Here is a 17,595-nt window from a genome sequence, read left to right as displayed (position 1 = left end):
ATGGGGAGATTATCCTGGATTATACAGGTGGGCCCAGTCTAATCACAAGGGTCCTTAAAAGTAAAAGAAGAAAAGACAAAAGGGTGGGTCAGAGACTTAATGTGAGAAGGACTCCACCTGCTGTTGCTGGCTTTGAAGATGGAGGAAGTGGGTCATGAACCAGGGAATGCGGCAGCCACTAGAAGGTGGAACAGCCTTCAGTCTACAGGCAGCAAGAAAACCAAGACCTCAGTTGTGCAACTGCATGGAACTGGATTCTGCCAACTACCAGAATGATCAGGAAGGAATGCAACCAGCTGAAACCTTGGTTTTGGACCACACTGGCCTTTTTCCTATTTCTTGAACATAGTAGTCATGATCCTGCCTCAGGGTCTTTGCTTCTGCCTGAAATTCTTTTCCTTCAGGTATCTTCACGTCTCATTTCCTCACTTTTTTCATGTCTTTGCACCTATGTTATCTTCTTAGTGAGACCTACCCCAGCTCCCTATTTAAAAACTGCAACTCCTCCGGGCACCCTCATCACTCCTCCTGGATGTTTTTCTCCATAGCACTTCACAGGGATGTGAAGGTGCGTTTATGTGGACTGTTGAATACTATGGGCAAATGAGACCTCAGAGTAAGCTGCAAATCGTAATATGTAGATACCATTATTATTCCTAGGAAACTGCATAGCTGATAAGTTAATGAACTTGCCCAAGGTCACAAAGGTAATAAATGTTCAAACTGGGATTCAGACCTTGGAGTTGAATTCTTGACCACCGTGTTATACAGTTAAATAAATTACAGTCTATCCACATAATGTAATAATATTTATATAATAATGATAAGGTACATGTTTATATACTGAATTGGGAAGATGCTCATGGAATATTAAGTGTGTTACATAAAAGTATGTACAGTGTTAGTCTGGTTTTATAAAAATATATACCCATATGTTGATGTGGTCATGAAGAAAGTCTAAAGGTTGTTATGCCAAATAATTAAGAGTAGTCATCTTCAGGGCTCTGTCACTTTCTCTGTATCATCAGGTTTTCTAAAATACTTAAAAAAATTATCTATTAAAATTTTTGAGCAGAGAAGTGACATGATTGGAATGTGCTTCAGAAAGATTAAACCACATTTATTCTGACAAGAAGCTTATCATCTTGGAAACCAATTTGAAGTATTTATTCACATGTTCCCCCTTTCAGTTTCGATTGTGTTCAAATGACCCCTTCAGGATTTTTATTGAAACCACCCATAAACATCTCTGGATCTCTCTCTAATTGATCCAAATGGAGAGAGCCTGTGATTTGCTGATAATCGTGTCTGTTGATCAGGGCTGTGAAAATCCTGTCTGTAGATCTTTGAAAAGCACAGATGCCTAGACCTCCTCCTAAACTTGGCTTCGTCTATATTTTTAAAAACTCAGTAGATGTTTCTGGTGCATGATTAGGGTTTAGAACTGAAGCCTTTGGTCTATAAGGAACCTTCATAAAATTCAAATGGGAATGTACATGGCAAGAAGAAGCTGAGAGTTTATCTTCCAAGATAATCCTCAATATGTCCTCAGCACGTAGTCCAGAAAGTGTTGAGTGAAGACATGAATGAATGAAAAGGCCCACAGATTGTCATTACTTTGAGGAATTCACCATGGTTTAGTCTGTCCCTCAGACTCTGAGGCCAAGCTCAGAAGCTCAATCTCATCTCTTGCCCAGAACTGACTTGACTTTTGAATGCAAAGTCTTGCCAACTAGTCTCATAAGACACTGACGTAAAAAACCTAAGGCATATTTATTAATTTACACTAAGAAGATTGCTTGTCCACTAGACGGGGTAGTCCTATAGGCCTGATCAGTGAATCCTCTTCACAAAGTTAGACCACGCAGGAAGCCAAGGTATCAGTGGGCTACTTGGTGAGCAGGAGTCAGGACAGATAGGCAGATGCTGCTGCTATGGATTCCACTGGTCTTGGAAAGTCTGTGCTCTCTATCTCCATGGTAGGATTTACCCGCCTGGGATATGGAGCTCTCCTGCCTTCCTGACAGCACATTGTTTGTCTCTATCTCTCACCTGTCTTTATGCTCTGATTCTTATCAACTCTCCTTTTGATTGACATATTCTTTCTTTAGTCATGTTCATATTTGAGATTAAGCCTTGTCCTGGTCCACAAGTTGGAATCTCTATGAAATGATCTTGTATACCACTGTTGTCAATATAAAAAAATCCCCCCACACCAAACAAACTCACTCTTATTTCCCTCATTTCCAAGTCTTTAGCAGAGGAGATGGAGGGACAGGACACCCCTTAATACCTCACATACCACCAGCTGAACCACCAAACTGCCTTTGCCAAAGCATCCAACAGAAAAACTGTGAACAGGCTAATGGGATCCTGTAGGTATTGAGTTGGAATCGTCACCTAATTTATCGCTTAGACTTTCAGCAAGAGCCTCTCATATTTAAATGAGAGGAAAAAAAAAGCAAATAAATATAAACACAAGCAAAAGCTTCACCTTCTAAGAGAATGTAATATATAACTAAAATCTATTCAAGTTAAAAATCTTAATAAAAAGGACAATTTCTAGAAAATACAATTTACTGACATTGATTTACATGAGTATATAAAACCTCAAGAAATCAACACAGAAAATATTGAAAAACTTATGCAAGTGTTTTCCCTTCCAGGGCATTCGTTTATGAGTTAAAAAACTTGACAAAGCACAAGAAAGTAAACAAAGTCCCAATCTATTCGTCAAATCTGCTTGAGCATCTCTCACTTCCTTTCTTCTGCAGCAAACTTGATCTTGGTGAGCTGGACGCCCAGCTTCCCAAAGAGCACGAGGAGGACAAGGTCTTTTGCTAGTATTGTTGACTGTAACATAAACAGGAATTGAGTTCTTGTTCCTGTCGGGTCAGAAGCAGAGCAGGGAGTGAGAGGCTTCTGGGTGACTGGATCCTGGCACTAACCACATTCCCTAAGTAAGCTGATTCAATGTCAGGGACTCCAGTTCACTTGATGGTTCTGAGTAAATCAGGACTTTGGGTTTAGAATAATCCCATGTGGTATTGCCAGTGGGAGTTTGCTAGAATCTAAGAGTGTCCATGTTGGCAGGAAACTCAAAGATCATGGAGTTCTACCTCTATTCTGTGCCTTATAACAGTCCCAATAAATGACTCTGCATCTGTGCTTACACACCTCCAGTGACAGGGAACTCACTATGCCCCAAAACCATCTATTCCATCTTTGGAAACTCTGACTATGAAAAGTTCTCTAAGATTATAAGTGGCTAGCTTCTCCCCTTGATATTAGTTTCCTTGAGGTCACTCATTGTAAATGTGATTCCTCATCCCCTCAATGGCCCTTCAAGTGGGATTCAGAGCAGAGGCACACATCAGTGCCTGGTATAGTTCTCTCTTCCTAAAAGTCCCGATTTTCCCCACCCTCCCCTTTCTGGGGCACATGTCAACTTTTACTGTCTTTGGGTTTTCTTACTTGGCATTGTCCCAAGGGCTGGGAAGGTTGGGATATCACATTACTGAGGATGGTAAGAAACAACATTGCCCACCCCCAAACTCCTGAGAAAGTGGTCTTCCTAGAGCCGAACCCATTACCTTTCTGGGCATTTTCTTCAGTCCAACAGACTTCCCCCATGTGGAAGGTGATATTTTTCTGGTCTATATGACCACACAAGTGAGGCTGGCATTGGGCCTGCTCGGGTGCTGGCTCATGGGCAGACTCCGAGTCAGTGTCCAGGAGTTGGTGTCTGGTCCTAGTGTTCCTCTCTGATCCAGATTCTTGGGGAGGCCCTTGCTCTCCCATGTCATGTTCAGGTTCTTTGTGGCCCCTGTGGCCCTACACTCCAGGGTGACACTATACCAGCCAGGTGTAATGGAGGATGACTTGGCCAGGATCTGGGGGAGGGGCAGGCTCTGGTGTAGGAGGGGACAAAATAATTATTATTGTATTTGTACAGCACATTACTCATCCATTATCTCATTAATTTCAGAGCATCCTGCTCGGAAGGTGGGGCATTTCACAGCTGAAGAAACTAAGGGTTAGCAAGGTGAAACAGTTTCCTCAAAGTATTATAATGAGAAAGAGATACAGAATCCCAGGTTAGAGAAGGTTAGGGAGCCAGAGTTACTCAGTTCTCTCCACCACCTGCAACCCTCCCTGCACCACACACAGATGAATTCACACCAGCTGCACACAAAGCCTGGGATCCTCACAGTCCCCATAGCACTTGGAGGGGATCATCAAACATTTGGGAAAATATCTTCCAGGTACAGAATTTGCAAAGAATTTTCTGAAAACGAGTTTTGAGACTCTTAAAGCTTCATCAATACTGAAGACATAGAAAGGCTCACATGTGGAGATGAGAGGGTAGAGAATGTCTTTGGATGGGTGCTTGTCCCTCAGCTCAAGCCTGTTGAGAGCGGCTTCTCTGGGACCATTTAGAGAGTTTGATGTGTGTTCCTACAGCTGGGGGTGGGGGGTGAGGGGTTTGATGGACAAGTGCCTGGCTCACACTTGAGAAATGGAAAGGTGTTGCTGAAATAGCCTATGGTAGCAGAAAAGGAACTGCTGCTAGTTGGGAAGAACTTGCTTTGCCAATGAAGAGGCAATGTACATGCTTTCCATGAACTAGACGTAAGACTTTCTTAAAAGGACTTTGTCAAGAAAGCCATCTGGAGGGGCAGTAGAACCCCAACAGAGAGAGTCTGTGTGGAAGTGGACCAGCCAAGAACCAGGAACCAAAGAGAAAGACATAAATGCCCATCTTGAGAATGCGTTACCTGTGACAAGGCAGGTGAGAGATCCCCAGCATGGGAGAGGGGGATCTCCAAGGAACCTCTGGAAATCTCCATGAAAGAAAGAGTCAGATTAAACACTATCAGGCCCAGAGACCCCAACTGCTTGATTAGCACAACAGTACTAGTCAAAGAAGGCCTTACCTGTCCACCCCAACCTCCCACCCTCTTTGTGTTCCTCTCTCCCTCCCAGTCCTCACGGAGTTGGCAGAGAGGCTTCCTGTCTGTATGCTGTTCTCTATAATCTTTGTGGGCCTTTGCCAGGGAATTTTGTCCTGGTCTTTGGGTATTACTTTCTGCATCTGCTGCCTCTGCCGCTGATGTGACAGGTTTTGCTTGTCTCAGGCAAGTGTGGGCAGCTGCTGGTCCACAGTCCCTGAAGCAGCCTCCATGGTAAGGTGCATGCACTCTGAGCCTTCCTTGATCTGACCGGGGGTGTCCTCTGAACCATGGTCCTCTTAACACTTTGTTTCCTCTACGGGGACCCATAAGAACATCTCAGTTGCCCCAACATCACGCACAGACTCATGGGACTTGTAACACTTCTGGAGGCCCCGTTTCCACTTAAACACACCATACCCCAATTTCTACTTAGCAGGGCTCGTTTAGAGGGGACACTATTCTACCAGATAAATTATAAGCAGGTCTTAAGCCCCTCTGCTTTCATATTTCCTTTCAGCTGATCTGGAATTTCTATCACCTGGCTTGGTGCTCCACAGCCCCCTCTGTTGAGACCAGTGGGAATGGCCATTTCAAGCCCCTTCCAAGCTTTAATCAGCCTTATCCTTAATGCATATCTTTGATGTTTACTTAATCCTCCCCCCATTTTCCATTTTTTTATATCTTGTGTCATAACTGATATTTTTGTAGTTTGTGACTTGTTGAGAGAACTCTATTCTCTGAGTTTTGGCACACACAAATCTCACTCTTTCTTTTTTTCTATCAATAAAATATGCTCGTGCCTATTTGGGAAGTCAAAAACTGAACACTGAGTTCTGCATTCTCAGCTGGGTTCTAGCCTTTGCCTGAAACAATGGCTACCTCAGCCCCAAGTCTTGGAGGTTTTGGGGAAAAAGGATTCTACAGTAACGAAAAAAAACTTATGGAAACCTCCAGAAAGGAAGGCAATTGAGCTGACTGAGAAAGCCCCTCCTCATACTCTAACACAAAATGATGCTGGATAAAAATATAACAAAGAATGTTTTAAATATGGAACTGAGATTCCGGAGAACTTCAGTCACAAAAACGAGAGGGAACACAGTGCTAAAACAGTCATTTACGTCCCTAAATGGGGATGAAGTCTTAGCTGTGGTCTTGTGCTTGTAGGGACGCTGCATGAAGCCAGGTAAGGGGCTGGGGTGAATATAGGATGAGAAAATTTCTGTCTTCTGGCCTGAGAAATCAGCTTGGGAGGCTGCCACCTGCCCTGTACCATGGGTGGAGTCTGTGAGAAGTCGGAATCCCAGGCTGCACCGTGCATAAGCATGAGTGTGAATTCTTACTAGGTGCTGGAACTCTGAGCCCAGAAATTAACCCCAAAACAGGTGAAGCCTATAGGGCCCTGTTGTTGTTAGCTGCTGTTGAGTCGGCCCCTGACTCATGGTGACACAATGCACAATGGGCTCAGATTGTTGTGATCCATAGGGTTTTCATCAACTGATTTTCAGAAGTACATCACTAGGCCCTTCTTCCTAGTCTGTTTTAGTCTGGAAGCTCTGCTGAAACATGTTCTGCATCATAACAACTCACAGACAGGTGGTAGATGTGCATGAGGTGCGTCGGCTTAGAATCTAAGCTAGGTCTCCCACACAGAAAGTGAGGGTTCTACCACTGAACCGCTAATGCCTCAACAGAGACAAGCACTAAACTGACCCATTGGGACACTTCCACAGCTCAGGGAACATGTGTGGGCTCTTGAAAGAAGCCAAAGAAAAAACAATACTGATCTATAAAGAAACAAGGAGAAGAATTACATCAGACTTCTCTTCAGAAACCCTGCAAGCAAAGAAAGTGGAGTGAAGTATTCAAAATGTTGAAAGAAAAAACCAACCAACCTAGAATTCTGTACCCAGAAACATTATCCCTCAAAAAAAAAAAAAAAACTCGATAAGTTGGACTTCATTAAACAAAAAATGTTTGCTGCGTAAAAGACTCTGTTAATAGAATGGGAAAAAAAAAAGTTACTGACTGGGAGAAAATATTTGCAAAACACTTATCTGATAAAGAATTTATGTCCAAGATATACAAAGAACTTGTAAAGCCCAACAATAAGAAATCAAACAACCGAATTACAAAATGGGCCAAAGATCTGAACAGAAACCTCACCAGATGATTAATAAGCCTAGGTAAAAATGCTCAACCTCGTATTTTGTTGTTGTTATTAGTTGCTGTCAGTTTGATTCTGACACATGGTGATCTCATGTGTGAAGAGTAGAACGGCTCCATTGGTGACCGTTTGGAAGCAGATTGCCAGGCCTATCTTCCGAGGCACCTCTGGGGGTGTTAGAATTACCAAACTGTCGGCTATCAGTAGAACAGTTAACTATTTGCACTACGGGACTAATTTATATGTCATTAGGGAAATGAAAATCAAAATAATAACAAGATATTACTACACACATATTAGAATGGCCAAAATCCAAAACACTGACAACACAAAACATTGACAAAGATAGGGAGAAACAGGAACTCTCAATCACTGCTGGTGGAATGAAAAATGGTTCAGCCACTTTGGAAGACAGGCAGTTTCTTATAAGATAAATAGAGGGTTGTCGTCAATCCAGAAATTATGCTCCTAGGTATTTCCCCAAATGAAATGAAAATATATGTCCACATAAAAGCCTGCACGGGAATGTTTATTGAAGCTTTATTCATAATTGCCAATATTGGAAGCAATCAAGATGCCCTTCACTAGATGAATGGATAAAGAAACTGTGGTACACGCATACAATGAAGTATTACTCAGCAATAAAAAGAAATTAGCTATCAAGCCTTGAAAAGAATGGAGGAATCTTAAATGCATACTGCTAAATGAAATAAGCCAGTCCATTAAATGCTACATACTGTATAATTCCAACAATATGACATTCGGAAAAGGCAAAACTACAGAGACAGTAAAAAGATCAGTGGTTTCCAGGGGGTCGGGAGGAGGAAGGAGGGATGAGTAGGTGGAGCACAGGGCATATTTAGGTAGTGAAACTATTCTGTATGATTCTGTAATGGTGGACTCATGACATTAAGCATTTGTCAGAACCCATAGGACTGTGCAACATAAGGCGTCAGTTCTTTGGGCTTCCTTATTCGCTGTCCAGATTTCTCATACATATGAGGTGACTGAAAACACCATGGCTTGGGTCAGGTGCACCTTGGTCCTTAAAGTGGCTATGGACTTTAGTGATGTATGAATATTGGTTTATCAATTGCAATAAGTGTACCACAAGATGTAAGATCTTAATAGGAGAAGCAAAGTGTGGGGGGCAGCACATGGGAACTCTGTACTTTCTGCATAATTTTCCTATAAATGTAAATTGCTCTAAAAATAAAATCTATTAGATTTTTTTTAAGAAGCTTCTATTTAAAAAAACAAACAAATGAAACAAAAAAGCAGTAACAAGGAAACAAAATTTCCATTAGAGCCTGCAGAAAGGAATACTTCTCTGCTGACCCCTTGGTTTTAGCCAAGTGAGACCAGTGTGGGACTTAGGACAAACAGAACTGTAAGATAACAAATGTGTTGTTTTAAGCCACTGGGTTTGGTAATTTGTTAAATAGCAATAAAAAACTCATAGAGAAATTAATTAGCCTTAGTCTATACAGAATAATTAATGTTATTGAAAGAATTTCCATTTTTGTCAAATTTCCTCATTCCTTTTTCCCAAAACGCTGAAGTGATTATCTCCCAGGTATGAATCTTAGCTCTGCTCTCCATCAAGTTGTGAACTCACTTACCGTATGTTCAGGGGAGAAAATAGAGTGTGAAGACTGGTGTCTGGGTGCAATCCTGTAAAAGAGGGCTTATGTGATGCTCCCAGGGGCAAAAGAAGGAGGTAAGCCATGAGACTGGGGTGAGGGGGTTGTCACTCACCATAGACAATGAGATGGAACTTCTGAATAAATTCTCTTCTTTCAGATAAGGTGATACGAGCCTGGTATTCCCCACTGTCGCCAAGGGTCAGGTTCTCAATCATCAGGGTTGTCATATTGGGCACATGGACCCTCTGCTTGTACTTGTCCTGGAGAGTCTGTCCCACTGTAGACACGCAGCATGACTCTGTAGTCTGACGAAGTACCAAAGCTCCATGAAATCTCCTTCACCTCTGCTCCTGGATCTACTCCTGGCATCATGATCACGTGAAACAAGACAGACCCTCCTTGAATCTCCTTCAAAGGAATGTGGACCCTAGAATCCTTAGTTCCAAAACTGTATTCTCCAGAACGCTTGGCCTCAGTGCTCCAGACACCTTGCATACGGAAACAGAAGTCATGAATGTTTTTCATCAAGAACCATGAGAGACCCACAGAACCCATTTTTTTTTTAAATAAAATCCATCTAATATATGTCCTTGAGTCTAGGAAGGCAAACTGATACAGTAAAATTAAAATAAGCCTGTGTTGAAATTTTGAATTTGGTTACTTTAGATTAATTAACTGAATTTATTAAGCCATATTTCCCTTTCCTGTAACATGATGGTGTCAGTGCCTCATAGGGTTATTTTAAGGATTAACTGAGGTAAAGTATCTCAAGTGCCTAGCATAGCTTCTGGAAGTGCTGGGCAGATATTTCTTTCTTCTTTGGGAGCAGTATCCTAAACTATCCCAGATATGGGACATCATCAATTGTTCTGTGTTGTGGAGTTTTTTTTTTTTAAATATTTTATTGTGTTTTTGATGAAATTTTATACTGCAAATCAGGTTCTCATTTAACAATTTCTATACATATCATTCCAATTAAATTTGAAGTTGTCAAAAATGAAGTGGAACACAGAAACATCAATATCCTAAGCATTAATGAGCTGAAATGGACTGGTATTGGCCATTCTGAATTGGACAATCATGATCTACTACTCCGGGAATGACAACCTGAAGAGGAAAGGCATTGCATTTATCATCAAAAGAGCATTTCAAGATCCATCCTGAAGTATAACTCTCTCAGTAATAGGCTATTATCCATACACCTACAAGGAAGACCAGTTAATGCCACTATTATTCAAATTTCTGTATCAACCACTAATGCCAAAGATGAGGAAATTGAAGATTTTCGCCAACCTCTGCAGTCTGAAATTGATCAAACATGCAATCAGTATGCATTGATAATTACTGGTGATTGGAATGCAAAAGTTGGAAACAAGAAGAAGGAACAGTAGTTGGAAAATATGGCCTTGGTAATAGAAATGATGCCAGGGCCACATGATAGAATTTTTGACCAATGACTTTTTCACTGCAAATACCTTTTTTTCCACAACATAAACTGCAGCTATACACGTGGACCTCGCCAGATGGAACATACAGGAATCAAATCGACCACATCTGTGGAAAGAGACAATGGAAAAGCTCAATATCATCAGTCAGAACAAGTCTCATATGCAAGTTCAAGTTGAAGCTGAAGAAAATTAGAATAAGTCCATGAGAGCCAAAGCGTGGCCTTGAATATAATCCACCTGAATTTAAAGACCATCTCAAGAATAGATTTGACTCACTAAACACTAATGACCGAAGACCAGATGAGTTGTGAAATGACATCAAGGACATCATACATGAAGAAAGCAAGAGGTCATTAAAAAGACAGGAAAGAAAAACCAAAATGAATGTCAGAAGAGACTCTGAAACTTGCTCTAGCTAAAGCGAAGGGAAGAAATGATGAAGTCAAAGAGCTGAACAGAAGATTTCAAAGGGTGTTTCGAGAAGACAAAGTAAAGTATTATAATGAAATGTGCAAAGACCTAGAGTTAGAAAATCAAAAGGGAAGAACATGCTTGGCATTTCTCAAGCTGAAAGAACTGAAGAGAAAATTCAAGCCTCGAGTTGCAATACTGAAGGATTCTATGGGGAAAATATTAAAGACACAGGAAACATCAAAAGAAGATGGAAAGAATACACAGAGTCGCTGTACCAAAAAGAATTGATTGACATTTAACCGTTTCAGGAGGTAGTATATGATCAAGAACCGATGGTACCAAAGGAAGAAGTTCAAGCTTCACTGAAGGTGAAAGCAATAATCGCGGAGGTCCATCCAGTTTCAACCAGTTCAGTAAGTCTGGCCTTTTTTTTTTTTTTAGGAATTTGAGTTTTTTTCTACAGTTTTCTCCCATTCTATCCAGGACCATTTATTGAATTCCTGGTTGAAACTGTTGTGCTGTGGTGTTTTGACCAATGAACAACATCAGAACATGAGGAGACTTCTGTTCTAACACTGCTCCTTATCCCAACAAGAGCTGGACCAGGGGAAGGTTCCACAGAGGCAGTCCGCCTCTCTTCTTGAAAGGAAGAATGATCCTCTGCTTTCAGCAGGTGCAGTATTCACTTTGATTTGCCACTGCCTGACAGTGTAACTAGCATCCTCTCCAAATCAGTAAGTTCATCCTTGTATCTGGCCGGCCTCCCTCCTGCTTAACTTAAGTTAAACTCTTTTCTTGTCCTTACTGGGGCAGAGAATAGCTCATACCATGACTTTAAGAACAGCACCCTATCAGATATGTTTTCCTATTCATTCAATAATGAACTCAAAGAGGCACCTACTATCAGCAATGCCCTTGGGAACACACCAAGAACTAAGATGTGGTCCATGCCTTACGGAATCCCACACATTTGTGGGGAGATCCAATATGTAACAATCTCATTACAGGCTGAATACCACAAAAGTTGTATGCATATAAAAAGATGCCAAAAAGTTCAGAGAAGGCGGAGGCCACTTCTGGCTGATAGAATGAAGAAAGGCTTCTTGGAGGAGGTATCATGTGGCTGTCTCCAGGCTGAAGCATCTAAGTCCCTTCAGCTCCCCTGGAGGCAACCTGAATGGGTCACCGTCGGGACCTACATCAGTGCCATCAGTAAGTCAGGGCAGTGCCTGTTTCTGTCTCGGACCATCCAGGAGAAAGGGCAGGTATTCCTAGTCATCAGTTACCTCCAAAACTCAAGCGTCCTCCCACCATCACTTCCCTTCCATATCCCACTCCCTCCTGCTGCTAGTTCAGTCCCGAGGCAGTTTCATCAAAGATTTCATGCTGCCTTGCTGAGCACAGAAAATATGCAAGGCAGAAGACAAAGGAGTAATATCCTTAAAAGCTGAGAGAAACCACTGACCTAGAATTCTATACCAAATGAAAATATATTTTAAAAATGAAGGAAAATTGAAGACTATTTTGGATAAACAAAAACTGATACATTTCTAGTAGATCTGCACAGTAAGAAATGTTAAAGGAAATTCATTGGACATAATAAATATGATATCAGACAGGAATTTTTATCTACACAAAGACAAAAAGAACTCAGGAAATTACATCAATAAAGCTAAGCATAGAATTTATTGAAATTTTTTAAAATTGCTCTAAAAGATAAATGACTACCTAAGCAGTGTGTTGGAACCCTGGTGGCGCGGTGGTTAAGAGATTGGCTGCTAACCAAAAGTTCAGCTCCACCAGCCACTCCTTGGAAACCCTATGGGGCAGTTCCACTCTGTTATGTAGGGTCACTATGAGTCGACATCCACTCGATGGCAACAGGTTTACTGTTTTTTGGAAGGAGTTTGTTGTGTGTTGATGGCATAAGTGAAGTAAAATTCATGACAATAGTGCAAAGGATGGGAGGGAGGAATGAGCAGTATATCTTTCAGGGGTATAATTTTTTTTAAGGTAAATTCTCATTAACTTAAAAATGCGTACTGTAAATCCCAAGCAACAAGTTAAAAACAAAATATTACAAACAGGTATAAATAAGAAACCAATAAACCCACTGCTGTCAAGTTAATTCTGACACATAGACACTATATAGGACACAGTAGAACTGCCTCAGAGGGTTTCTAAGGCTGTTAAACTTTACAGAAGCTGACTGCCATATCTTTCTCCTACAGAGCCGCTCATGGGTTGGAACCATCAACCTTTTGGTTACCAGCCAGGTGCTTTACTACTGTGCCACCAGGGTTTCATAAGCAACCAATAGTGGAGAAAAAAATATAATAATGAAAACATTCAATTAGTTCAAAGAACGCAAACAAAGAGGAAAAAGAAACAAAAACAGATGGTAGAAACAGAGAAAAGCCATAAAGATGGCACATTTTATTCCAATGATACTCACAATTACATTCATTGTAAACGGTTTAAACACACCGTTAAAAGACAGAGAATGTCAAATTGGATAAAAAAGCAAGACCCAACTATTTCCTGTCTCTAAGATATAGTCCACTTTAAATATAAAGACATAGCTAGGTTTAAAGTAAAAGGATGGAAATAAGACGTATCATGCAAACATTAATCAAAAGTAAGTTGGGGAGGCTAGATTAACATTAGAAAAACAGACTTTAGAACATGGAGTACTACCAGGAATAAAGAGAGACATCACGTCATGATACAGGGGTCAATTCACAGGAAGATCTAACAATCCTAAATGTGTATGAACCTAATAAAAGACTTTGAAAATACATGATGCAAAAACTGATAGAACTGAAAGAGTTCCACAGTTGTAGCTGATGATTCAACACTCCTCTCTCAGTAAACAGTAGCATAAGTAGACAGAAAATTGGCAAGGCTAAAGAAGACCTGAATCCCAATGACAACCAACATGAGGTAGTTGTCATTTATAGAACAAGCACACAGCAATAGCAGAACACACGTTCTTTTCAAGTATACATGGAATATTCACTTAGATAGACTGTATTCTGGGCCCTGAAACAAACCTTAACATATTTAAAATTTTAAATTAAGAGAATAGATCAATAAAGGAGCTACTAGAGCATTTGTTTTACCCAAAGATACATCATTCTTTATATTTTCAAATGAAAGGTAATACTGAAGTGTAACGTAAATTCACAAGCAATTGTAAGATAAACCTGAGGCTTCCAAAGAATCTATTGTGATGATCTTCTTGTGGCTGAGGCCCCACCCAGACAGGGAGTGGGAATTAGCTCTCTTTTGGCGATGGGGAAGCTCCAGAGGCCCAGACCAGAGGGTCTTCCTCAGGGCTCTAGCTGGGCTCCCTCCCCTTGCGGGCCCAGTCCCCACTGCCCTCTGCCCCAGGAGTAGGCTTCTTTGTCTTCACCTCTCTCCCCAGGCAGCTCCAGGCTCTCATGGATTCTCTGCCAGTGCAGCAGGAGCAGCCTCCACTCCCTGGCAACAGGGTCTCTTAATACAGACCAGGCTGCCCAGGCTCAGGGTTCCAGACTTGTTGCCAGCAAATGGCCCTTCTATTCATTTGGTTTCCTTTGGGGGCTCTAAAGCAAACACGCTGCATTTGCTAAGTGATAACAGCGTCATTTTGTCTTTTTGTTCACCAAGGACATCTGAACCTGCCCCTGCAGCGTACTTTGCTATGTATACTTCTAGCCCAAATGCAGACACTGGACAGTTTCACTCACTTCAGAAGCCTGAGTACAGATTCTGTTTTGGGGTGCAGGGAGCTCACTGCTAGATCCCCAGATCCCAAAGGGATCCAGGGACCCTGGTATGGACACACAGTTGCTGTCTGAGTAGCTTTAGCAGAAACATTGATAACATAGAACTGATTAATAGCTTTGTGTTGGGAGCTATCTTTGTTCCCCAAGGGCAGGGAAGAAAGGTGACCACCCTTCCACCTGCCTAGACTTTCTGAACAGGGAGCTGCTGAGGAGTGGGTCTTTTAGTACATTTGGTGGCAACTAGAATGACTGAGGTGAAATCCTGTGAGTGTTGTAGTGACGACTCAACAGATGGGATGACACTGTCTCAGCTGCCCAGTACCCTGCCTCCTTAAACAACCCTCAAAGTGGTCAGAGTCCCCTGTTCTCCTGCCTTCACCCAGTTGCCTTCCTTTTCTGGGGAGTCAGGACCACTTACCCTGGAGGAGGCTATTGCAGCCCAAAAGCCATGAGGCCCTGCCGATGCTCCATCCACTGAGCTGGTGCCCCATTCCAGGTGGCCTGCTCAGCTGCAGATGATACATGAGAAGAGGAACAACGCCATTTAGAAAATAACTCCCACTTCTGAGGTCCAGTCTGGAGATAAATAAACAGTGACCACATTTCCTGACTGCTGACCAGCAGGTTAGTTCTGGGAAGACAGCCCCAGCAGAGAGCAAGGGTGTCAGGCTAAGAGGAAATCTAAACTCTTTCCTCAGGACAGTCAAGGCCCTTTGTGATTTTAATAATACAGACTTCCTATGTCATACCGAACATTCCATGCTCCCTTGCCCTGGGCATCTCTGTACCTGCTGTCATCCTTTCAGTGACACACCCAAGCAAACTTCTATTTACCTGTCAACTGCTTTCACAGTCCATATCTCTCAAGGCTTCTCTGAGTTTTTAAGTCAATGGAGGACTCTTTTTTCTAAACTCACAACTGCAAATTGTTTATTACACCATTACAATCATTGTCTTTTTCTATTATGGTAGTTTGAGTGTCTTCCTGCAGACTGTAAGCCCCTTGCAGGTAGGAATTCAACTTTTTCATCGGTACCTCCAGGTTTTTCTGTGCTGAGACACAGTAAGCACTCAATCCCCAGTGCCCACAAACCGGTTGCCATTGACTCAACTGACTAATGTGACACCATATGTGTCCCAGTAGAGCTGTGCTCTAAAGGGCTTTCAGTGGCTGATTTTTTGGAAGTAGACCACTAGTCCTTTCTTCTGAGGTGACTCTGGGTGGACTCGAACCTCAAATCTTTCAGTTAGCAGCCAAACACCTTAACCATTTGCACCACCCGGGGAATCCGAAGGACCCACAGTAGGCACTCAATAAATAATTGTAGAATCAAAGTACAAACAACCTCACTTTAGGAAGTGTCTGGCACCCTATTAGACTGTCCTCACTCCTGTTGGACTGGCCTCACTCCGAGTGATACCCAGCAGCTTGGTGTTCTCATACATAGTTCCCCTCTCCCCTTAGCTGCTTCCCTGAGCTAGCAGTTCAGCCCCAGGCAGCCCTGCTCACCAATGCCAATCTACAGGCAGGCACAGGAGTCATGTTTTCACAGCGAGGCTGAGCTCAGCCACTCTTAGTTTTGGTAGTCATTCCCTGTACTCAACTTATTTAATAAGTCAAATTTCCTTTCTCATTTTCTACCAACTTCAACTGTTAGTTGATTAAGTAAGACGCTTTGGGCAAAAGAACAAAGCTTTTTGTGTGAAATCATCTCATCCCCAATACAAATATTGGTATTTACCTTATGGTGGGAAGCAGTATTTGAGGCCCTTATAGCCTGCAGGTTTGGCCTTACTCCTACACACTCAAAGCAGGTGGCACTGCTTACTAAACTCAGTTTATAGATGTGAATATCCAGTCTTATAGGTCTGTGTGACCTTTGAAAGGTCACACAACTAATCAAGGCAGAGTCTGGACTTTTGACAACAAGCTCAAGAATCATTTCCCAAAGTCATAGTCATCTTTTTCATCCCACTGCGTGACCTAACACAAGTCACTTGGAGTTCAGTTTGTCCTCCCACCTAAGACTCCTTTGCAGCATCCCAGACGAGCGAATATTCAGCATCAGCTTCATTTCCCACCCCCAGTTAGTAATGGGGAAATTACTTCAAAATGTGGTCTGTGCGTCTTTCGGTTAGAAATTACTCATATGGAGTCAAACTTTGGGCAGGTCATCCACTGGTCACCCTCCGGGAAACTCTTATACGTTCTCTCCCAATGTCGTTATATGTCTTGTGAGAGGACTTCTTGTTTGGGAACTGTTGCATTATGCAAAGCATTTGGGTGAGGAGGTAGAGAGAGGGAACCAGCATGTGACTAGAGGGAAGGAAGAAAGGGAGAATCAGTTAGTAAACATTCCATACTGGCAACACAGCCAAGGACTTAAAAAAAAGACTAAGATTAATTCCAGTCTGGGGTCTCTGGGTGGCGCAAATGGTTAAGTGCTCGACCACTAACCAAAAGGTCGGCAGTTCAAACCTATTCTGTGTGGCCTCAGAATGTCAGCTGCTTTGGTCTGCTGGTTTTAATCTCAGTTTCAACGTTCCTTCAATCCTTTGATGTCATAACATGTACACACAGTCACAGACAGTAACAACAGAAACTTTGGTAAGTGTTTACTATACACAATGCCTGATGCTGGTAATGTTTTGGCAAAATTAAAGGAAGGCAAACAGGATCTGCAGTAGCAGAGCGTGTGTGTGTGTGTGTGTGTGTGTGTGTGTGTGTGTGTATGTGTTGTGCAGTTGGGAGGGAGGGATGTCAGATAGTAGTGAAATGCAGATTTTAGTGGGATGGAGTAAAAAGAAAAGATCTGAGATCTCAAGTGACCATGAGAACGTGAGCCTCAGAAATCGTGGGGGAAGCTCTGGACCTCTACAGCACATGGGATGGGTGGTCATGTCTATTTTATTTGAATCCTAAAGGACAGGACATCACAGCTGAGAGTTGGGTAACATGAAAAATATAATTATTGACTATCTACTACACGCCAGGGAATTTACATGTATTATTTTTGTTAATCTATAATTTCTCTTGAATTGAATCCTCAAAATAATCATACTATCCATGTATCGGAGCCTTGGTGGCCCAGCGGTTAAGAGCTCCGACTGCTAACCAAAAGGTCGGCAGTTCAAATCAACCAGCTGCTCACTGTTGGGAGAGGAAGGAGTAGTGAAGTCAGTGGTAGAATTCTTGCC

At 42.1% G+C, this 17,595-nt stretch overlaps 1 pseudogene; it reads right to left on the bottom strand.

Moving 5' to 3' along the window:
- Window positions 1-2,627: 2,627 nt before the first annotated feature.
- LOC111819245 (uncharacterized) lies at window positions 2,628-15,843 on the bottom strand (annotated as a pseudogene).
- Between the last annotated feature and the right edge of the window lie 1,752 nt (window positions 15,844-17,595).

The sequence above is a fragment of the Trichechus manatus genome, unplaced genomic scaffold, assembly GCF_000243295.1.
Source record: "Trichechus manatus latirostris isolate Lorelei unplaced genomic scaffold, TriManLat1.0 scaffold00333, whole genome shotgun sequence".
Taxonomy (NCBI): domain Eukaryota; kingdom Metazoa; phylum Chordata; class Mammalia; order Sirenia; family Trichechidae; genus Trichechus; species Trichechus manatus.
Note: the sequence above shows the minus strand (reverse complement) of the source record. Positions and strands in the feature narration are given on the sequence as shown.